The sequence below is a fragment of the Sceloporus occidentalis genome, unplaced genomic scaffold (assembly GCF_023333645.1).
Source record: "Sceloporus occidentalis isolate IW3139 unplaced genomic scaffold, rSceOcc1.0.p SCAF_128, whole genome shotgun sequence".
NCBI lineage: Eukaryota > Metazoa > Chordata > Lepidosauria > Squamata > Phrynosomatidae > Sceloporus > Sceloporus occidentalis.
Genome location: NW_028317108.1, coordinates 802,525 through 827,997, shown reverse-complemented (window position 1 = coordinate 827,997; position 25,473 = coordinate 802,525). Strand labels below are relative to the sequence as shown.

Here is a 25,473-nt window from a genome sequence, read left to right as displayed (position 1 = left end):
ATATATATATATACACGGTATATACACACACACATATATATATATCACACACAGACTACCATTCTAAAATGTGGGGTCACTTGGAAAATAAATGTCTAGCTGTAACAATTGCAAAAGGGGTTTTTCTTTTTTTTTTTTTCTTTTTCTTTTTTTTTTTTATAACAAAAAATAAAAAGACATAACATATAACCTTTCATCCTTATAATATACCAAGCAATATCAAAAGGTTAAATTTATAACATTCACATACGAGACGGTATCAAGACCAGGATGTTTTCTTTATCGTCTAGGGGGGAGAGAAGAAAGAGAGACATTGATAGTATTTATATATTAATATAATGATTTAATTAGTATTGCCAGGATTATGTAATAGTTTGATATGAATAACCAGTTCCAGAGAGCCATCTTTTCCATGGAGACCAAATTACTTCATAATCTTTTATATTGTTATGAGTTCGGTAAAAGTGCCTCTCCATTGTATATTGATAGTTTATTTGAGCTATAACTTGAGACCAGGTTGGAACCTGGTCTGTTTTCCAAGATCGAGCTATACATATTTTGGCTGCTGCCAAAACATTAATAGCCAAAAACAGTTTCGATTTATTTTTCCAAGGAAGATCGATATGAAAAAGAAAAGATTGCGGATTCAAAACTATGGCAGTATCAAATAGATTCTTAAATAGAGTGACAATTTCAGATCTAAGGTTTAACAACTTATCACACTCCCACCAAATGTGTATCATTGAGCCCAGTTCTAGTTTACATCTCCAACATTTGTTGGAGGTAGTATTATACATTTTATGTAGTAAGGTTGGAACATAGTACCATCTGTGAAGGAGTTTGTAATATTGTTCTTGAAGATTTATACAATGTATTGCTTTCCGTACTTTATTCCAGGAGTCACACCAAATATCAAAAGAGTAGGAGGCACCCAAATCTCTTTCCCATTTCAGAATAGTGTTTGGTTTATCTAACATTTCTTCTTGATCCAAAATGTTCCTTAATCGTGTAATTAAGTTTTTTTTATGGTGAGCATGTATAAACCTATCTAAATTAGTGGAAAGAGTTAATGGGTTACTTTTAATGAAATTTCTAATTCTTAAATAAGAAAATAGTTCTTTACTTGATAAATTATACTTAATTTGAATTTCATTAAATGGAACCAACTGAGAAGGAGTGCATATATCTGAAATCGTATCTATACCCTGGAGAAACCAGGATTTCAGATCTATATCCTTGATCATGTTTTGCACAGCCATCAATGGAGAAGATAGCGAACAAAGTTCCATATTACCAAATTTCCCCTTAAAAATAATCATATTGCTTAATACGTTAGAAACAGTTGGGTTAAGAATATTAAGTCTGTTTATATCTTTTTTGTTAAACCAATATAAGAGGAATGGATCTAAATTTTGACATTTCCACCTCTCATAATTATACCAAGGTAGTTCCGAATTCCTTTTTATATCCCAAGCTAAAAAATGATTAAATAAGCAAATTTGTTGTAAAGTACTCAAATTAGGAAAGTTAAGTCCAGAACTTGTAAGGTTTCTAATAAGAATAGCACGTGAAAGTCTAGGTTTTTTTACCCATCCATACATATGATAAGAAAACTTTTTCGAATTGGTTTAGAATTTTCAATGGAACTGATAGAGGAATAGTTCTGAATAGATAGATCAATTTTGGCAAAATATATGCCTTTAATGTATTAAGTCTGCCCATCCAGGAAATTTCCAAATTCCTCCATTGAGTAAATTGATTTTTAAAGGAATCTAAAAGAATCAAATAATTATTAGTTATGATAGCTGAGAGGTTCTGATATATTTTAATTCCCAAATAATCAATATACTTTTGGTTCCAATGTATTGCAGATTTATTCTTAAGAAACTCAAATCGAGAATTTTCCATATTAAACTCAATGATTTGTGATTTATCTAAGTTTAATTTATAATTAGAGTATAATGTATATTTATTAATGCATTCCAAAACCTCCAAAAGAGAGTTTTCAGGAGAAGCTAAAGTAAGTAAAATGTCATCAGCATACAAAGAAATCTTGTGCTCATACGGACCAGTATTTATTCCTATAATTTTATTCGATCGACGTATTAATGTCACAAGAGACTCTATTGTGAGGACATATAATAAAGGAGCTAAAGGGCATCCCTGTCTTGTTCCATTATTAATGGGGAAACTCATGGAATTTAGATCAGGACCTGAGATTTTTGCGTACAAATTCTTATAAAGCGCCATAGTGAGAGTTAAAAATTGGCCAGTCAGACCAAAAGAAATTAAAGTTTGTTCTAAAAAGGGCCAACTCACGCGGTCAAACGCTTTTTCGGCGTCAAGCACAAGAAAGATAGCTGGTGTTTTACTTAAGTGTATCTCATAAATTAAATTTAGTATTCTACGCGTGTTATCTTCCCTGTTTCTGCCCAATAAGAATCCTGTTTGGTCTGAATGAATTAACTCACCCATAACAGAACTAAGTCTGTCAGCTAAAACTTTGGAAAATATTTTGATATCTTGATTTATCAGTGGTATCGGACGATAATTCGTGACTTTAGTTAAGTCTTTCCCACTTTTCGGGATAGGAGTAATTATGGTCTGTAACATTTCAGATGGAAAGTTATTCCCTAAGGATATTCCATTAAATAATCTCAGTAATAAAGGAGAGACAATGGGTTCCAAAATTTGAAAAAAACAAGACGAGAATCCATCTGGGCCTGGAGTTTTGTGCAAAGGTAAATTTTTTATAGTTTTATTTATCTCAAATAAATTAATCGGCGAGTTTAGTTCTTGTAATTTTATTTCAGAGATTTTCGGTAGATTGAGAGTATTAAGAAAACAATTAATTTGCGTTTTATCTTTCGATAATACTGGTAAATTGTATAGTGTGCAATAATACTCTCTGAAAGCTTCACTGGTTAATTTTGGAGTTAAATAAGTTTTTACCGTTTAGCACTATCTTGTTTATTCTATTTTTGGCATTTTTGTTTTTAATTTTATTCGTTAGATGTTTACTAGCTCTATTACTGCTATAATACCATTCCTGTTTCAAAGATGTTAGGTTTCTGTTAATCTTCTCCGTTAGTCTTTCCTTAATCTTAAATTGGATTTCCTTAATCTCATCGTAAATCTGGGGTAGAGGGTTTAGTTTATTGGCAGCCTCTAATTGTGCTAGTTTGATATAGAGATCAGTAAGAGGTGCCCCTTTTAATTTCTTAATATATGCACCTTGTTTTATAAGATGACCCCTCATAGTACTTTTAAAGGCGCACCACAAAGTTGCATCTGAGACCATACCGTTGTCGTTCATCTCTATGAATTCTATGGCTAGCTTTCGAAGTTGTTCTTTAAAATCTCTAGAGGACAAAAGAGATTCGTTTAGCCTCCAATTGGATCTTATATTAAAGTCCTCATTATTTTTGGGTAATATATTTTTATTGTGTTTTCACAAATATAAGTAAAACAGTAAATCAGGGAGAGGGTAGAGGGGAAATACAGTACACCTGGAGAGGTAAGGGAAAGTGAAAAAGAAGTCCCGACGCAGCGGGATTAGCAGCGAGTAATACAGTCACCAAGGAAGATCACAGGCAGTACAAAGTGAAATAAAATACATATACAAAACTACAGTAGTACATGATGATAACCATACTCGACGCACAACCCGTGACTGGCAACAATAGGGAATGAGCTGACTAGGTGGAACGACATCACACATGGGGGACAGAAAGGAGAAGACAAGGGATTGCGGGAAGGGGAGAAGAACGGGAGGGAGGGTAGAGAAAGAAGAAGAGAGAGAGAAAAAAGAAAGAAAAAAAAAAAAAAAAAAGGGGGGGGAAGAAGGAAAAGCGTCTCCAACAGCACCTCACGTACCTCAAGGGCCACACCTACATCTAAAGTCTAGAGTCCCAAAATGGCCCGGGCATCAGGGCTTGCAACATACTCCATCCAATAGAACCACGTTCGATTATATTTCTCAATTTGATCATCAGAGGACAGAGTTAGTTCCTCCAATGTTCTAATGCTTTCCACCTTCACAATCCACTCCTTAAAGGAAGGAGGTACGGGGTCCCTCCAATGAAGCGGAATCAACGCCTTAGCAGCGTTAAAAAGATGAGGCACCACCGACTTCCTATAACTGGAGATCGAACTAGTGGTATTATGCAAAAGGAAGGCAGTCGGTGAAAAAGGAATGGAGCAATCCGTGAACCTCGGTAAAAGCTCATGAATCTTGCTCCAGAAGGGAACTATCTTCGGGCACTCCCACCAAATATGCAGCAGCGTACCCACCCCCTCCATGCACCTCCAACAGGTATTGGGCACATCCGGAAAGGCGCCATGAAGCGCTTCAGGGGTCCGGTACCAGCGAGCAAGAAGCTTATAGGAAGTTTCCTGTAACTTCGTGCTACGTGAGCATTTATGCGTAAGAAGGAAAATTCTTTCCCACTCCCGGGGGCTCAAAGAAATCTGCAACACCCGCTCCCAATAGCCCTGAAAGCACAGCGGAACGGCGGTCAGAGATTGTAATAGGAGTTGGTATAACAACGAGATGCCATGCGCAGGCATAGAGGCCCCGGTACAGAGAAGCTCAAAGCAAGTAAGTTCCCTAGTCAGAGTCCACTTCCGAGGAACCGAAGCAAGAAAGCTCGTCAATTGAAGGTAATGAAATCCGTCCAAAGCGGTAGGTACTCTGTCAACCAAAATGTCCGGCAGGGGCCGCAATTTGCCGTCAGCTAAAAACCCAGAGATCCGGGCCTGGTCCGTCAGCGTAGTGGAAAGAAAGGGGCCCGCACTTTGGCCCGGAGGAAAGTCAGGGTTGTTCCGAATAGGCATCAAGGGGGAGGGGTACGTCGTCAAAGCATGCGTCAAGTGTAGGGAGTGCAAGACTTGAAGTGTGGCTGCCACAAATGGGTGGCCGCGGGCAAGAGCTCGGGAATGATGGCGCGGCAACCACAGAAGGTGATGCAGCGGCAGCGCGACCGCAATGGACTCAATATTCACCCAAAGTTTATGGAGAGGTCGATGAGACCACTCCAAGACCCTGAGAAGGTGACAGGCCTGATAATACAAACGAGGGTTGGGGAGACCAGCACCGCCACAACGCTTCGTCCTGCAGAGGGTGGTGAATTTTATTCTGGAGTGCCGCCGCGCCCAGATGAACCGTATGAACATGGACCGCACCGAGGCAAAAAAGGCCAAGGGAATCGCAATCGGAAGCGACTGGAAGAAAAAAAGAAGTCTGGGCATGATAGTCATCTTAATCGCATTGATTCTCCCGAACCAAGAGATATGGTGGGGAGCCCAGCCATTGAGGTCTTTTTGGATGGAAACCAGTAAGGGGGCGAAATTATAGCGATACAAAGCCGACAGATCATTTGTGAGCCAGATACCTAGGTATCGCAGCTTCGCCATGCACCACTTGAAGGGGAAACTAGAACTCAAGAGGGCTGCCGCGGTGGCAGAGAGATTGATATTCAGGATTTCAGACTTGGAGTAATTGATTTTTAAATTTGCCAGTTCTCCATAATCCCTGAATTCCCGGAGAATAATTGGCAGAGATAGCTGTGGGTGCGTGACTGTGAAGAGCAAGTCGTCCGCATAGCCCAAAACTTTGTGCGTAGTCGTCCCAACCCTAAGGCCCCGGATATCAGCGTTCCGTCGGATAGATTCCAAAAAGGGTTCTAAGGAAAGTATGAAAAGCAAGGGCGAAAGTGGACAACCCTGCCTAGTCCCGTTTGTGATGGGGAAGGAGTCTGTAAGCATCCCGTTGACCCGAATCCTGGCGGACGGGCTGGAGTACAAGGATGCCACCCAACGTCTCATGTTAGGGCCAAAACCCATTCGTTCCAGAACCGCAAACATAAACGACCAATCCAACCTGTCGAACGCCTTTTCAGCGTCCGTCGACAGGAGGATAGTCTCGGTCTTAGACTGGAGCGCATGATGTATCAAATCCAGTGCCCGGATCGTACTATCTCTGGACTCTCGTCCCGGAACAAACCCCGTCTGATCAGGGTGGATCAGGGTCGGTATAAAACGCTGCATTCTAGTAGCTAAGATCTTAGAAAATAATTTAAGATCTGCATTAAGCAGAGAAATGGGGCGAAAACTGCTACATTGTTCCAAATCTTTGCCCTCTTTCGGGATCAGGGATATAGTAGCCATCAGGGTGTGCGAATGGATATCCTTGCCGTCTAATATAGCGTTAAGGGAAAGCACCATCTGCGGACCCAAGACCTCCAACAGCTTTTTATAGTAGAGCAAGGAAAGCCCGTCAGGCCCAGGGCACTTCCCCAACTTCGATCCCTTAATGGCAGCACCCAATTCAGTCAGGGTGATAGGAGATTCCATACTCTCCGAGTCTTCCACAGACAGTGTTTTCCTCAGGGTTCTATCAAGGTAAGTATGAATTTTGGTTAACCGCACAGTACGTGGGGCGGAGGAAAGAGGATCAGAGAGGTTATAGAGGCCGGAGTAATACGTCATAAAGGCCTGCATTATCTCTTGAGGGAGTCTACAATGGGATCCGGATGGAGAGCGTATTTTAGGAATATAGGAGAGCCGTCGGCGGGCACGTAGGGCTCGAGCTAAAAATTTGCCGGGTTTATCCCCGTGTTCATAGTACACCGCCCTCAGCCTCAGAAAGGAACGCCTCGCCTTGGCAGCAAGCAAGGAGGATAATTCCTTCCTAAGAAGGACCAGCCGCTGGAACATCTCGTCCGTGAGATTATCCTTATGAGTTTGTTCAAGAGTCGCTATTTCCTGATACAGTTTCCCCAACGCAGCCGAAGCCGCTCTCTTCCTCTCAGCGCCAATCCTAATGAGATGCCCGCGGACCACACACTTATGAGCCTCCCAAACAGTCAGCGGGGACACGTCTGGTGTTGTATTTTCTAAAAAATAATTAGTCAAAAGCGTCCGAATGTCGGTCAGAAGGACTGGGTCGGAAAGAAGCGTTTCATTAAGTCTCCAAGAAGCCGAAGTCGGTCTGGTTAACGTCGAAGCCAAGCACATAATCAGCGGAGCATGATCCGACCAGGTAATCGAGCCATATCGCGCCGCCTTCAACGAGCGAAGGTGATAATACGGCATGAATAAGTAATCAATTCTAGTGTAGAGCCCCCGAGGAGTGGAAAAAAAACTATAGTCCCTGTCGCAAGGATGGAGCGCCCTCCAACAGTCCACCAACTGAAAGTCATGGAGCAAGGATTTCAACCTGAGAAGGACAAGGGGGGGTGTGCAGGAGCACCCAGCAGAAGTATCCATCGCAGGCTCAAGAGCCACGTTAAAATCCCCTCCGAGGACCAACAGACCTTCCTGGAAGGACCGCAGTAACCCGAGAATCTTAGATAAGCAGCGATGTTGCTGCCTGTTGGGCAGATAGACATTAGCAAAGGTGTATAGGGAATCAGCAATAGTGCCCGTCACAAAAACAAATCTACCATCAGGGTCCGTCATACTAGCTTTTTCAAGAAATGGGGTATGTTTGTCAAAAAGAATAGCCGTACCCTTAGATTTAGATGTCACATTATTACTAAAAAACCCCAGGGGATAGGAAGCATTGAGTAACGAAGGTGGTCTGGGTGCCTTAAAATGGGTTTCCTGCAGAAAGACCACAGAGGCCTTATGATAAGACAGATCCCTCAGCAAATGGGAGCGCTTTTCGGGCACGTTTAGACCCTTCACATTATAGGAGACAACGGTGAGATCCCTAGGTACACAGGGCGGGTGCCCAGCCGCTAAAGTAGCCATATTGGAGACCAAGAGAAAAGAAAAGGGGAGGAAAAAGAAAGAGAGCGAGAGAAAAAGGAGGGGGAAAAAAAAAAAAAAAAAAAAAAAGGGGAAGGGGGGGGAGTATAGGGCGAGAAGGGGGAAGGGGGAAGGGGAAAGAAACCACTTGGAGTGCCTACTGGATAGTGGAACGCGTCCCCCCTAATAAGGAAGGACGGCAGTCGTAACCACCTCAGTAACGATACACACTCCCAATGAGGGGGTAAGTGTCACCCGGCCAGAGAAGGAAGCAGGTACACCTAAAACCGTGTAACTAAGAGAACGAAAAATAACACTGGTAAGGGAGACAACCGCCGCCGCCCAAAACCAACAATAGTAACATGAAATCCCGCAGGAATCATCAGAGAGCAAAAGGGCAAAACATCAGTATGATAACACTTTTACCAATAGCAAAAACATATGTGTATAGAAAAATCAGCATACATCACAGAATGGGCCACTAATAAAGGGGTAGCATGAGGAGTGAAACAGAGCAAGGGCCAGAGCACAGAACATATGCATATATACGACACGTATAATACAAAAAATCCAGTCCAGGCATGGAGCCACATCCAGGAGAAGAACCCCAAGGAGCAAGAAAACCATCGTGAGGAAAGCAAAAGGAATACCAGCGTGATAGGTGTCATGGCGGCCTAATATGACCGCGTGAAAGGAAAAACGAAAAAAAAAAAAAAAAAAAAAAAACATTTTTTTTGTATGCGTGGTGTACCTGGGAGATGAGGCCGCCGAGGATCCCAGCAATTGAACAACTCCCTAGGGGAAACCGAGAAGGGACTCCGCGCCCAGACCAGAATAGCATAATACAGGGCCCATATGAAGAACAATATGATATAAAATAACAAAAACAGAGAAAGATATATATAGGAAAAAAAAAAAAAAAAAAAAAAAATGTGTGACAAGAATATACATTCATATGAGGGCATATGGACAAGCCCGGCAAATCAACACAATAATAATAACTATACTGTGGTACGAAAGCAAAATAATACGAGGAAAGGCCCATAGAACGAGTACCGTGACACATGGTCTGGTCCCCAGATGGGAACAGCAAAATGTGATGCAAATGTACGCAATAATGAATGAATAAATGAATGACCCCAATAAACCACGTCCAGGGGAGCGAGTAAGAAGAGGTAGAGTGTCAAGTGCAATGGATATACGAGGAGACATATATATGAATAAAATAAAAAAAAAAAAAAAAAAAAAAAAAAAATTAAATAAAAAATGCAAAAAAAATAAAGAAATAAATACATAATGCGTGATGATGTGGAAAGAGACCCACAATAACCTGGCGTGTGTGTGTGTGTGGACATCGGGGGCATACGTACAAGACGTATCGCAGTTGGACAAGCCCGATAAACCAAGGCCCCAGCAGTGTCCTAGCGGTAGAGGGACCAAAGCCAACCATGAACTGTGTAGTGCAAATGGACAATCAAGATAAACCACGCCCAGGACCGTGGTGTGTGGGTGTGCAGTGTCAAGAGCAAGAGAGGCACGAGTAAGAATGGCAGGACAAGCGCCAACAGTGCTGCCTAATCACAGGTGCCCACAAAAACAAATAAACAAAAAAAATAAAAAAAAAAAATAAAAAAATAAAAAAAAGAAGAAAAAAATAAAAAAAAATAATACAAAATGAAAGAAATAAAGAAAGAAATACATAATGCGTGGTGATGCAGAAAGAGAGCCTCAATAACCTGGCATGTGTGTGTGTGTACATCGGGAGCATACGTACAAGACGTATTGCAGATGGAGAAGCCCGATAAACCAAGGCCCCAGCAGTGTCGTAGCGGTAAAGGGACCAAAGCCAACCATGAACTGTGTAGTGCAAATGGGCAATCGAGATAAACCACGCCCAGGACCGTGGTGTGTGGGTGTGCAGTGTCAAGAGCAAGAGAGGCACGAGTAAGAACGTCAGAGCAAGCGCCAACAGCGCTGCTTAACCACAGGTGCACACACAAAGAAAAAAAAAAAAAAGAAAAAAAAAACCCAAACAGCAGTAACATGCCACACAGAACGGTTTCCATGACATAATACACCATAAATAATAATAACACCATAAAACTACAACCAAACATCCTCAGAGTCAGGGCCACAGGGGGCCAGCCAGCACAGAGAAAAGACACAGCCACTGTGGTAGATGAAGCGAGGATCATAAAGCTGGAGACCGAGACCGCCCGCAAACACACGTGGCGGCGTAAATGGAAGTCCCAGGTGTATAGTCTCAGCGCCATGTTGCAGCCGGCGAAAAACCACGTGGTAGGGCCCAAATAGTCTCAAATGGGGCCTAAAAGTAACCCCCCCCCCCAAAGCTTGAAACTAACCAGGTAAGGTCCATGCAATATAGAGCAGGCCATGAGGTGTGCCAGCCGAGGCCAAAATGAACCCAGTATAAGGCCCAGAACGGGAGCCCAAAACAGAGGGCCGCAGACAACGATGTCCCTCAGGGGGACTACTCACTACTCGGGATAACCCTCACTCCTCTCGCAGAAAGCGTCCCGGGGGATCAGCAACACGGCGAGAGCCAGCAGCCGAAGCCGGCGGTCGTGGAGAACTGCTGGTTCTAGATGACTCCTGACGTCGTCCGCGGGAAGGGCGATCCATGCGGTCCGAGGGGAAGCGTAGCTCCGGTAAACCCCAATCCTCAATGGGCAAATTAGAGATGCCCATACCTTCCAAAAACTCCGGTAGCTCATGGAAGTAGCGCAGCGATTTAACGGAGTTGTTAACCCGTACATTCAGGCTAAAGGGGTAGCCCCAACTATATCGCAACTCTCTCCGTTGCAGCTCGCTCGTCAATGGTCGCAATAGCCGTCGGGTCTGAAGTGTGAGATCAGAGAGGTCATGGTAAAAGGAGATATCATGGCCTTCAAAAGGCCAAGAACCCACCTCCCTCGCTCGCCGCATAATGGATTCCTTCAGCCGAAAGTCCACCAGGTGACAGATGACATCTCGAGGGGGAGCCGACGGAGGACCACGCGGCCGCAAAGCCCTATGAGCACGGTCCATACAAATCACCGTCTCTGGGGGCCTGTTGAGGAGCGTGTTGAAAAGGACGGTAAGTAACTGGAATAAGTCCTCACCCTCCTGGGAAAGCGCCTCAGGTAGGCCTCGGACCCTGATATTGTGTCTCCGACCTCTGTTGTCGAGATCTTCCAATCGCCGTCTAAAATCCGCCAAGTAAAGCGTATGTTGAGAGGAAACCCTTGCCACGTTTTTGAGGTTATGCGCCACGCGGGTAGACTCCTGTTCCTGGATGGTAAGGCGTTTGTCAAGGCCCAATAAGTCCGCACGTAACGACGCCACTTCATCCTTCACCACGTGCTTAAGTTCCGTGATGAGGGTACTGAAGTCTTCCTTCCACGGGGCCGATGAAAACAGACGGAGCACAGTGTCCTGGCCTCGAACATCGGAGGGGACATCCTCACCCCCGCTCTGCCTGCTGTCCTCAGTGCCCACTGTACTCGCAGGCGAGGGAGCCTCGAGGCCCTCAGGAGGCAGTGTAGACAGGTCTCGTGGCGTCTGAAAATATTCCCTCAAGGAGGTCGAGGGCGCTTTGCCTTTGCCCCTAGGGGTCTCTGAGTCGTCAGATAACTTTTTATTTCTGCCCATGGTGCAGGATGGCTAAAGATGGCTAAAAACGGTTAGGGCCGCGACGGAGCTCTTCACCTAAGCGTCCATCTTCTCCGACGGCTAGCCACGCCCCCCCATTTATTTTTGATTATTATAAAAATAGGAGCATGATCAGACCAGGAGAGATTTCCTATGCTAGAGGATTCACAGCTTTCAATAGACTTAATATCTGACAAAAACATGTCAATTCTTGAGTAGGAATGATGCACAGCAGAATAATAAGTAAACTCCTTCACAGATGGATTTTGTGTCCTCCAAATGTCATATATTTTGTTTCGAGCAAGACAAAGAGAGAAGGATCTAGCCAAAGATTTCAAAGTTGAATATGGATAAAAACCATACGGGAAACTTTTATCTAGTTTAACATCTGAAATGCAATTCATATCTCCACCTATCAATAAAGAACCTTTTGAGATATTTTGAACTCTATCAAAAATCTTTTCCAAAAATTTTACTGTATGTACATTAGGAGTGTATATGTTAACGAGTGTATATAGTACATCGTTCAGTCTACAAAGAAGAATATTATATCTTGCCTCATGATCATTTTCCAAATATATCTGTTCAAATTTGATTTTTTGGTTTATCAAAATTGCAACACCTCTTTTCTTTATCCCGCATAAGCTAGCTTGGGCAATAATGGGGAATCTCTTATATTTCCAGCAGTAAGAATCATCCTTTTTCCAATGGGTTTCTTGCGCTAGACATATATCCACTTGCTCTCGAATTAACATATCATATAGGAAACCTCTTTTATATGGAGAGTTTAATCCTTGGCAATTGATAGATACTAATTTAAGTGTCATACATATTAAATACAATTAGTCCCTCCTTCTCCCCCCCTAGATCTGGTCTACCGTCAAGACATAAACATCTACATACACAAAAAAACATAAACATTACATTTACATTCGTACTATTTACACAAGAAAACATATCATGTGTTTGTTGCCCCATATAGTGTATTGGGCTATATCATGCGTAAGTGCCGACGGGTGGAGACGCCGCAAACATAAGAATAAATTAAATATACTTTGAATATATAATAATATTAATAAAATTATAAAAAGAAAAAGAAAAAAAAAAAAATTAAATAAATATTTAAATAAATTATTTCATAATAATGGGAATGCCATTTCCAAAAATATGCGTGCGACGTAACTACGCCTGCGGCTAGTGCCGGCCCTTGGAGACGCAGCAGCTACTGACTGATGCTACTTACCGCGAACGGGGGAATTTGATGAATCCAAAACGCATAACAGCGTCTTTTTGCTCCTGTGAATCCCTTCGTCTCTGACTGCAATTGGATTACTTCTCCCCCCCCCCTCCTTACTGGACTCCCTCTCTCCTGCTACTCATCCTAATGATGATGGATTCTATGCTCTCATATTGGGCAAAGAGAGTTTGACTCCTAGAAATTCTTCGAAGCCTCCACGCCATAGAGAATTCAGAAATACGGACCGTCTGTACACGTGGCTTTTTACCAAGATAAGTGATTTCAGTGACTTTATTTATAACTCTATTTATTATTTGGATCCTTATCGTTTGATTGGTATAATATATCAGCTCACATAGCTAACACGTGATTGTATGGTTAAATATCATCTATTGGAGATATTCTGATGACTATTGGCTTTATTGGCTATATAACTATACAAAATATACAAAACAATAAAGCTGAGAAGGAAAATAAGATACAAGATACAAGATAAGACAAATATCTCTCAAAGAGGGGACGGATTGTAGATTGGAGGGAGATTGGAGGGAGGATAGGAGAAGGAGTGGAGTGAAGTAGACGAAGATACACAGAACACAGAAGAAATATAATTGGAAATACACATAAAGAGCCCTAGAAGAGGCTTAGTAGAGGTGAAGTTCATATTTAAAGGACAAGCAACGGCGTCCTAAGTCATATCAGAAATAATGCCGCCCAAAAAAGAAAAAGATCGAGAAAAGGAAAGGAGGATAAGCTTGGACAAATCTAAAGCCTTGACAACATATTATTCTCCTAAATCTGTAACTTCCACCGCTTCCCATATAACTAAACGCCCTTCAAAGGACTCTTCGGATGTTTCAGTATATCTCTCTTTGGACATTTGTCCAGATACTATACAATCCGATTTAATTCATCCTACCAAAATTAAAAATATAAATGATTTATATTTAAAACTCATGGCAGAAATGAAATCTAACACAGTTTCTTTGAAACGGGATATTGCCTCCATTTTTGCTACACTCACTTCTCAGGCAAATTCCATTCAGACATTGCAGCTTGAATTGGGAACTGCTAGGAACGAGACTAAGGTCTTGAAAGACAAAATTCAAGCTATGGAAACGAAATTTACATACTTGGAGGACAGATCAAGGCGTAAAAATCTTAGGATAAGAGGGATTCCTGAAAATATTATTAATTTAGGCGAATATTTAAATGGTCTTGTATCCACCTTTGTAAAACAAGACTGTCCACCCAACCATTTGTTCGACAATTATCATAGGATCAACTTCAGGCAACAATTTTCTACAGGTGTCAAGAAACTCCGCGATTTGAATATAAGATATAAATGGGGTTCCCCCTCTAAACTGATTGTGTTTAAGGAGGGTGGACCGCACATAATTAACAATCCTTTGGAACTTGACGACCTTCTAAATAATCTAATCTCAACTGAAAGCCAATAATGGACTGAGTAGCTAATTTATTATATAATTTATCTGTACTGTATGGTTTTGTTTTTTTTTGTATTGAATATTAATTATTTTGCACTAAGTTCACTTTATTTGTGGAAATTGCACTTCAGTGCTGGTTGATGAGTTCTTATTTATTTATTTTTTCTGTACTTTTGCATTTTATATTATGTGATTTTATACACTAATTTATGTAAAATGGGAATCTTTATTTATTTTATTTATTAATAATTATATACAGAATACCAATTGTTTTGCACTAAAGCCACTTTATTTGTGGAAATGGCACTTTAATATTGGTTGATTAGCACAATTTACTACTATGGAACAGATTTTCTTTTTTCTTTCTTTTTTTTTTGTATTGAATATTAATTATTTTGCACTAAGTTCACTTTATTTGTGGAAATTGCACTTCAGTGCTGGTTGATGAGTTCTCATTTATTTATTTATTTATGGGGTTTTTTTGGTTTTTTTTTTTATATTTTTGCATTTTATATTATGTGATTTTATATACTAATTCATGTAAAATGGGAATCTTTATTTACTTAATTTATTTATTAATAATTAGATATATAGTCCAAATATTGCACTTATATATATATAGAATACCAATTGTTTCGCACTAAAGCCACTTTATTTGTGGAAATGGCACTTTAATATTGGTTGATTAGCACAATTTACTACTATGGAACAGATTTCTATTTTTTTTTTTTTTTTTTTTTCCCCCTTTTCATTATACTATGCGATTTTGCACATTAATTTATGTAAAATGGGAATCTTTATTTATTCAATTTACTTATTAATAATTAGATATATAGTGCAATTACTGCACTTATACATACTGAACATCATTTGTCTCGTACTAAAGTCACTTTATTTGTGGAAATGGCACTTTAATATTGGTTGATTAGCACATTTTATTGTGAAATAGTTTTTTTGTTTTTTTTTCTCTATTTTAACACTTTATGCGATTTTGCACAGTAATTTAGGTACAATGGACTTAATTTATATATTATTAATTATTTATATTGTGCAATTATTACACTTACAGGTATTGAATACCAATTGTTTCACACTAATGTCACTTTATCTGTGGAAATAGTACTTTAATATTGGTCGATTAGTACACATTTATTATTATGCAATTTTTTTTTTTTTATTTTTTTTTTTCTCTTTTTCCGTTTAGATACTTTACATTATATACTATGTGACTCTGTACACTAATCTATTAACTTTTTTATTTAATTATTTATTTATCTACTTCATTCTCCTTTTATATATGTATAATGGGAATCTTTATCTACTTAATCTTTATTTAATTTTTATATTATTAATTAGATATATACTAAGGTATTGAATACCAATTGTCTTGCACCATGTTATTTTATTTTTGGAAATGGCAAAGGGGTTTTTCTAATGATTGATTAGCCTTTTAAAGTTAAACTTGGATTAGCAAACACAACGTACCGTTGGAACGCAGGAATGATGGGAGTGATAAAGAGCCTCTGAAAAATCAGCCGTTTTCAGCTACAATCATTCAGTCATTTATAACATTAATGATGCCTGTGCTGTATTTCTGATGCATTTCATGTCATTTTAAAAGACAACATTTGTTTTCAGAGACAGTTCTATGTGACCTCATACTTTTGGATGGTGGAGTTAGATATGTATATATATATATATATATATATATATATATATATATATATATATATATAGATAGATAGATAGATAGATAGATAGATAGATAGATAGATAGATAGATAGATATAATGCCAATATATTAGTGGTAATATAAACAAAACTCTTGGGGACTCTTATCAAGAGAATCTAAGAGTAATAAAGTAACAGAGTAATAAAGTGACATTTAAAGAAGCGACCTGATTAAGGGTTAAAAATTGTGTAGAAAGGGCACGAGAAGACAAGCAGTCGCAGGGTCAACCCTTGAACACTGAACAAGATGGCTCCGGATATAAAAACATCAAATCCATGGCATGTAGCTGTATGTCCTAGCAAGGTCTTGGGATAAGAACGGGATCGGCATATTGTTATCCCGACGACTGAGTGAAGATGCGACCAAGGACTGATTAAGGTCGGAGTCTGCAGTCAAACTCTATTCCTGTGTTTCCTGTACAAAATTAAATATGATTTAATGATCTTTTTTTTCCCCAGTGTGATACAGTGTTAGCTAATGCATACACACATATATAACCCTGGGGACGGTCACCTGTGGGATCCACAAGGTCCTCCATGATGACCTTATTTTAATGAGAATATACACTAACATTAATCTAAATGCCTATATTATGTGTTTCAATCGTCAACGTGCGCATGCCCAAAGCGCTTTTCACAGGAGTGTGTACTTATGCAGGTTCTGGTACCCTAAACACCTACTTAATGAGTAGACCATCAGGCTACGAGTTATTCTTTTTCTGCTTGTAACAAATACGTGTTTTTTTTCTTGCAAGGGTTCAAAAACCTACTTTCTTGTTACCATCCGGTTTCAGCTCAGTCATTTTGTGACATAACATTGTAACAGCAGCGGCTCCAGACATACCGTGAACTCCTTGTGGATGATCGCAATGTAGGGGACACATTTTGTGTTATCCCAATGGGCAATAAAACCACCGTACATAACTATCACACTATGCAATGAAGAGATGCATAAAACATACATCATACACTGCGCATCAGGCAAGCCCCAACTCTTCAACCAGCGACATCATTAATTAAGAGACATAATCAGAAGCTTTGGGAAGCAAAAGATACAACCAGGGTTCATGGAATTTGATTAAGAAGAAAAACGACACAAAATCCTGATCCGTTTCATACATTTATAATACATCTATAATAACACAAGACAGGTGGAATTAATATAATCATTGAAAACTGTTCATCGGACTTTTAGTCACAAGCCACGTATTGATAGCGAAGTCACTATAAAAACAAAGGGGTAAACTAGCAGTTTTAATGGGTTAACAACTTCCATGTCTGCTTACGGTGAATACTTCACTCCAGTGGCGACTCTAGAAACAATATATAGGGGGGGAACACAAGATACCACAGTCAAACTGGGGGGGCATTCATAATTTCCAAAAGTAATGTGCTATGGAATTATACTTTTGTTATTGGGCTAAAATAATACTTGATCATTCAACATGGGAAGCCTGAAGCCACAATTGAGTGCGACTAATCCTTGAAATAAATATTATAACACAATAAATAACTTTTCCACTAAATGATTTCAGGGCCTTGAACATTTTGTCCCCTGAGGTCACTACAACTTCAGGAGGGCATTTTATCTCTGGATAAATATAAATTAAATAATTCCTACTGTAAGTTAAGTGCCAGGAACAGATGACCAAACACACACACCAACACAGGCTCTGTCACACCAACACCCAGACACACACACCAACACAGGCTCTGTCACACCAACACTCAGACACACACACCAGGGACAGGCTCTGCCACACCGACAACCAAACATACACACACACCAGGACAGGCTCTGCCACACAGACACCCACACACATCAGGACAGGCTCTGCCACACCCACATCCAAACACACACACACACCAGGACAGGCTCTGCCACTGTTAGCAATCACACTCCTATCATGCCAAGTCAGCCAGTACATGCTGGTACAGGATGGCTGTAAGTGATGTGGAGACCCCATACTGCGGGCAGCATCCATAGACAAGGGGGGCAGCTAGCTAGGTTTCAGCATGTACTGGCTGACTTGGCATGATAGGAGTGTGATTGCTAACAGCAATCACAGTCCCATCATGCCTAGGTTCCAGCACTTACACATCCATGCTATCACACACACACTCATTCATTCATATACTCATTCATTCACAGATTCATTCCCTCAATCACACATTCTCATTCAAACTCCCTCCCCACCCCTTACCTGCACTGCAGCTCCTGGACGCTGCTCACAGACTTCAGCAGAGGGCGCATACATCTATGCACAGACATGTAGTCCATTTAATCTGTAATAACTGACAACTGCTCAGATGATCTTTAGTCATAATATAAACACAAGCCACATATTAATAGCCTGATTTATACTTTTTATGCCGACTATCAGTTTTAATGGGTTAACTACATTTCGCCCTCACAAACATGGCAGCTTCTTGAGATGAGGTACAGATGGCAGACCGCGGGAGGGCACTGGGTGTACAGAACGGCACTAGAAGCATGAAATAAATATGTAAAAAAAGTATTTGTTGTTCGGTTTTGTATATAATCCGGTCCCTCATCTGATCGCTGCACAGACACCAACATGTTTAGTGTGGCTGGTAACAGGCGGTGACCCGCCAACACGTCCTCTTCATGCGGAAGCTTTGTAATGTGTATATATATATATATATATACACACACACACAAACACACGAGACCAGAGCTCTCCTCATTCCACGGTAAGCTGGACGCTGTCACTTTGACCGTGATGATCGTGTTTCCGTGCTGAAAAACATCAAGAATATTACCTTTTATTCATACAGCGCTAACAATTTGTGCATATAGCCCTTCATATAGTCCATACATTCAAAGAGTCTGACAAAACTAAAACCGACAGATTAAAAATGATCATTTACGTTAAGTAAATAGAGACCGGTCCGTAAACTTACAGTCTAGAGGATATTTCGATTCAATGGCCACCATCCTAGATCAAAATGCAAAAGTTAACACATCCACCACTTTTGCTCCGGTTGCCCACCGACTTGATGAAAGGTTACATATTATGTTTAAATAATTCCATAATTGGAACCCTGCTATGTGTACCCAATAAGTAGACACAACTACCTTGAACTGAGTACAGCAGGAATGAACAGTTTATTGTTGTAAAACATAGACTGATATAGCCACAGAACTTCATTAACATAAATTAACATTGATAAACAGGTAGACAACCCAACCTTTAATCCCCTTTAGCTACTGAATATCCCCCTGGTAGCCATCCTGTTAATGATCTGAGTACCTTGGGCCCCTGTATGACAGGTAATTCTGTCACAGGGATTAATACATATTATTAGATATCACATTTTCTTAATTACTCTAGAATGTCGTGAAGAATCTCCCACTAAGACAAACGTAACTCACTTCCTTGCATACATGAAGAGTCCAAAGCTGACGAGAATCACAATCAAATAGACGTTTGTGGCCTCGTTCCATGCCTCGTGGACGGAATAATCGATGGTTTCATCATCTGCCATCACGCCGTATCCTCCCGCCATCTTCTGCAGAACAAGAAGAGAGCGAAAAGCATCAGTAAAGGTAAAATAGGCTATTGGTAGAGATCGGATTCTTTACGAAGTAAGGCGGTTTAAATCCCAGTCTGTCGATGTACGCTGCGCAGCCCGCCGGGTCCCGCAACACAAGGGTCTTGCTGTTAGCAAAACACTATCACTGTTTGATGTAGCGCCATCGTATTCCGCAGCGCTACACAATGGGCACAGAGCTCCCTCTGGTGGAGCCAGGCAGGAATGCACCATCAACCAATTCCCAGAGCTCCCTCTGCTGGAGGCAGGCGGGGATGCACCCTCACCCAGTTTTACGGTACCGTTTTAGTTTATGGGACGGTTCCCCCGCCAGACTCTCAATTTACATGCGTGAGATCAGAGATTATTCGGGACATTAAAAAGGAAAATATAGCACTGTGGGTGCAAGAAGCGGATATATATATTAATGGGATTGTTAGCAAAATAAAGCTAATATATATATTTTTTTATATATATATATCCACTGAAATGCAGAAAGATAAAAAGAAGCTACTTCTAAAGTTGCGATGGAAACATTCACTAGGTCACAGGAGTAACTTCATGTATCCTTTACATATTAGGTTGAGATTAAAGTTAGGTAGGATACACTTTTAATGTAAATATCTTTTCAATGCATAATGCCACCTCCATACAGAAAATAAATTGTGACTCCCAAACACCCAAGATGAAATGTACACTCACTAGTAACGTATCCAGAGCATCAATTAATGTCAAAGAAAAACTGAAAGACAAAAACAGAACGGTAGAGAGAGAGAGAAAGCTTTTTTCACTGATTTTTATTTGGTAAAATTTATGTCATGCCGGTCACTACTTAAGTGAGTTATATTTTACTTTCTATCTTTCTGCTCCAATAACCCCTTATCTCCTATATCTGCCCCTGTCCAGTATGTAACTCTCTCTATTACAGCTCTCATAGCCTGCAATACCCATCTTCATATTCCCCACAATCAACTAAATTTATTCTGGGTGACTAACATTCCTTCTTCATTCCTATTTAATCTTTCTCTATTGTCTGGTACTCTCCTACAATATTCGGCAATTTACTACTTAATCATGTTTTTCTCGATCCAGTCTCATCACCTGCCCCACGTATCTTGTCCATCACAGGTAAGAGGTCGCAACTCATCATACGGGAAGGCATTCTCCAGGTAATTGTTGTAAGCGTGATAAAACATGGACTTCACTCGATCCCTGAGGATGACAAAGGAAAAAAGAAACATTAATCGCCGAATGTTTAACTAGACTCGGGCAGAATAAAGGTATTTGGCGGTACTCAGAGGCGTATCTACTGAAAATAGCGCCTATGGCAAGCACTGAAATTGCGCCCCTGTCCAAATAAAAACCCATTTACTAGCCCCTGCTGCCTATATATATATATATATATATATATATATATATATTAGTCCCTGCTGCCGATAGCGGGTATAGATCAACACGCAAACCCAGATCAATTGAAATTCACTTGTGATCTCAGCACTGAAGGTATATATCAAATAAACAGAATCAGACATACAAGTCCTGTATTTGCAGGTATACAATAATAATATATGAAACGTAGCATCGCAGGTATAGATCAACTGAATAAGACATATTAACCCTGTATTTGCAGGTACACATAAATAATGTATGGAAACATAGCATAGCAGATATGGATCTACAGCATAACACAAAAACCCAGCTTTGCAGGTAAAGATCAATTGGAATTCACATAAAAACACGGCATTAAAGGTATATTTAAAACCCCCTAAATTACAGGCATAGATCACAGGTTGCACACCGCAAAGCCAGCCCTGGCGTCCACACTGCCGACATAGAACCTGGCCAGCACCCAGATTACACACATAAGATTTGCCATCTTTGTCCCCAAATAGCCCACCACAAGTCAACTTTGTCCCCAAACAGTCCGGCCAGTGCCATCTTTGTCCCATATACACCCTGCCTGTGCCATCTCGGTCCCCAAGGCTCAAACCTCCTGCTAGTGCCATCTTTGCCCTTCCACAATTATACATCTATGATACACAAACACTTTTACAGTCACTCACTAATTCACACTTTAATTCAGAGAACTCATCCACACATTAACTCATGCTCTCCCTCATTCAGACAATTCATCCACACATTAACTCATGCTCTCCCTCATTCAGACAATACATTCACATATTAACTCATGCTCGCCCTCATTCAGACAACTCATCCACACATTAACTCATGCTCTCTCTCATTCACTCAATGCATCCACACATTAATGCACACTCTTTACTTATATCTACCCCCCTCCCTCATCACTTTTTAACCCCCTCCCTCCCTCATCACTTTTTAACCCACCCCCTCCCTCACCACTTTTTAACCCCCTCCCTCCCTCCCTTACCACTTTTTACCCCCCTCCCTCCCTCCCTTACCACTTTTTACCCCCCTCCCTCCCTCCCTTACCACTTTTTGCCGGCATATTGCGGCGCTCTGCATGAAATGCCGGCACCGGGATGGGGGTAGAGGGCTTGTGGAGGAGAATGAGGGGCGCCGAGCGGTTGCTAGGCACCCCTCTCTCTCCTCCGCATCAAAAAAAAAATAAAAAAATGCCGGTGAGCGGCATTTAAAAGCCGCTCACCGGCGCCCCCCTTGGGATGGCGCCCATGGCACGTGCCATGGCTGCCATACCCTATATACGCCTCTGGTGGTACTACAGACACCCACAATGACGACTCCGGTAGGAGCCCCAACACCGGCCCATTTAAACATAAAGGAACGCGGTCACCGGCAGCGCCATCTCTACCTGTAATGCGCCGCATCCTGCTCACTAAACCGGCTCTCCTTGGCATTCTGTACCGGCGGCAGGGCGACCACGAACCCCAAACACACAGGGAGCAGGAGCGGGTTCATGTCCTGTCACTCATACCGGATTCCCTCACAGCATTCTGACACAACGTCGCTTCCTGCTTCCTGCTCAGCTGGCGAGAAAAGAGCATTGTGATTGGTCCACGCATTCTAGCGGCTGAATGCTCGCTCAGTATTGGTCAGAACTGATGACACGTCCTCCCAATTGCAAGGCGCATCCGCCATCTTTACTCCTGGCAGCGATTACGCTACTGTTTCGTGATCTGTCGCTTTTTCATTTATCTTTTTTGCGTACGGAACGGAATTCGTGTGGATTCTCATAACACTGTCTATATGTTTATTATCTGAAGCAAAACGATTGTTGAATAAAATAAATATTGTTTCCAATATATAATACTTTATCCATGCTCACTCACCCTTACACATAGACATTCATGCTCACATACACTGTTACAGAGACATTCATGCTCCCTCACCCTTACACATAGACATTCATGCTCACATACACTGTTACAGAGACATTCATGCTCACTCACCCTTACACATAGACATTCATGCTCAAAATATATTTTCTGTAAGATATAACAAAATATTTTTCTGTATGATTACGTGTGATGTAAAGTGGAATAGCCTCTGGGTTTAAGTCACTTAAATGCAAAAAAAAACATGTCAGTGGTGACATTAAGTCACATAAAAATGATGTATTTCCAATCTTTAATCAATGTGCATTGCTATAGAATGCTTGATTCTTGTTTTTGAATCCACACAAGATATGAAATCTGAGATCGGTCTAAGCTTTTCCTTCAAGCATGCGAGCACGGTTTAATTGTTTTATTATTCAACATAAAATTTCCAGGTACTTAAAATCTAAATTTGTAAAATATAGCAAGGAAAAGGTATTTTTGCCAAATAGTAAAAGGAATTTTATTGGTGTAACAGTGCTATCCGCGTCAGGTTGGGTCTCTACTCTCCCTTGTTGAATTTGTCCTCATCAGTGTTCAAAAGCAGAGGAAATCTCCTCCCTGCGCAGATTCCAGATCTGATTTAGAGCACGGTGGTTGCCCATCAGACGGGACTGGGGTCTACTCGTGATCTTTTTCGTAGATACCAGTGAATGAAAACCACCAGCGGTCCCATAACCATTACAATGGCCGCACTCATTATAACTGCCACTAATGTTGTTTGAGGGATCCGGATGAATGAGGCGTTCTGTAAGTCTACACTTGGGGAGTCAGATCTTACGCATGAGTTGTCTTTTCCATTATATTCGTATAAAGGGGAACAGGAAGTGCAATTATTGGCAGACGACCCTTTACACGTAAAGCAGGATGGGTGGCAAGCGGCACAAGAACGAACAAGGTGAAAGCTGCTGGGCTCTGACACCTCCGCTCTCTGCGTAAACTTAAAGTATTTGGCAGGGCAGTAAGATAGACAGAGCTTTCCAAAGGTATAATATGGTGCCAAACATTCTATGCACGACCCATTTCTATCCCGCCTCAGACACTTTCTCATGACAGACTTCTTGATTTTCCTGGACATCATGTGTTCATCTGTCCCGTACAAAATCAACGTGACGTGACGTAGAAATCCGTGGTTGGTGTATCTTCCTCTGTTCCTAAATTCTAAGGTCCAAAGGCCCAATGGATTTTCATCCCAAGATTGTGTGGTCATGAAGGACCAATCTCTGTACCCATCAGTGCTGGTATCATGTGGTCTCTTGCCCATCAGCACAGAACGGGTGCCCATAGGACTGGTAAGATAGATTTCCAGGTCACCTCTGCGACTGTAGCTGAGGGACATTTTTGCTTGGACATGCTCAAGGGATGTTATGTGATTGGGGGACCCAGAACAGGCAGTGACATTGTAAGTCAAAATCAGATCTGAATGCACTTTTTTGGGGGTGCTCACAATTGTTATGAGGCACTTTCTTTGAGGCTGCGTTGTCTCCCATGTTTCGGCCAGCTCCACTACTCGTCCAGCATGCAAAAGTCCGTAGCCGAAAAAGTGGCTCACTTTTCTTCCCACTCCATTTATGACCCAATCGTCAGCCATTAGGTGGGCAGGACTGGACGCTCTTACCACGATATGTTGTATATCCCTCCATGTAAGAGCTGGGTTTGCCTCCAATGCCAAAGCAAGGATCCCGGCAGCAAGTGGAGTGGCGGCTGAAGTCCCGGTGTGTTTATCTGTACACGTGTGGCGTATATCAGTGGTGATAAAAGTCTCTTCCTCACCACCACCGCTGCTGTAAGTGCTTGTAAGTTTGCATGCACACGCCTCACTGTACCAAGGGACTGTTCCATGATTTGTGACACCCCCAACAGCAACAGTGTAGATACTGTTGGAGTAGCCATTACTGTTGCAGTTGTCATTCCTGCCACCGTTTCCAGATGCCCAAACAAAGATAGATCCAAGGCCACGGCGGCCATTTAGTATTCCTTTGTAAAACGCCTCAGAAGACAACACTCCTGGTCCATCCAGTACCTTTCCATCATCAGTGGGACCCCAGCTGGCGCTATAAATGTCAATATGCTGTGGGTTAAAACTCAACGACTGAGCTTCAACAATGTCTGTGACTATCCCATCCAGCATTCGCACACCTCCTATTCTAGCGTTGTATGCTACTCCAGCGCCGCAGATATCATTATTGGCAACCGCAGCCACCTCGCCTGCACAGCGGGTCCCGTGGTTGTTCTCATTAGATGAGTTATATCGGGGCTGAGGGTCAGGATCGTCGTCATTAAAATCATAACTCGCTTCCGGATCATAGTTTAATGCGAGATCGGGGTGGTCCTTTTCAAGCCCATCATCCACAACGGTCACCACCACGCCTCGTCCGGTATATCCACGGTTCCAAGCAGTCTGGATGCCTAAGTCAAGATTTTTACCCAGGTACCACTGCAAACTGAAGAGGGGGTCTGTGGGAACCATATCAGGCTGTCTTTTCTCCCTTCTCCTCAGCGTCTGCTGCTCAAACCAGCTAACCTTGGGTTCTTTTTTCAGTTGAATATTTCTACCCCAGTGAGGGCTGAAGGATTTCCTTTGAATGCCACGATGAGATAGATGGTAGAAATCACTGCCAAGCACCACCTGCCCAAGGTTGATGAAACCGAATTTCTGTGCAATACGTTCTGCCTCTACAGAGCCATCAGGTATGTGCACAGCCCAGCTATTTGTGTAAATCTCCAAAGTAAAGATCACATGGATCAGAACAGTAACAACGCAAACCAGAGCTATGCTCCTCAT

General features: G+C 41.5%; 1 pseudogene; it reads right to left on the bottom strand.

Moving 5' to 3' along the window:
• Window positions 1–23,292: 23,292 nt before the first annotated feature.
• Window positions 23,293–25,473, bottom strand: LOC149281712 (proprotein convertase subtilisin/kexin type 4 pseudogene; annotated as a pseudogene).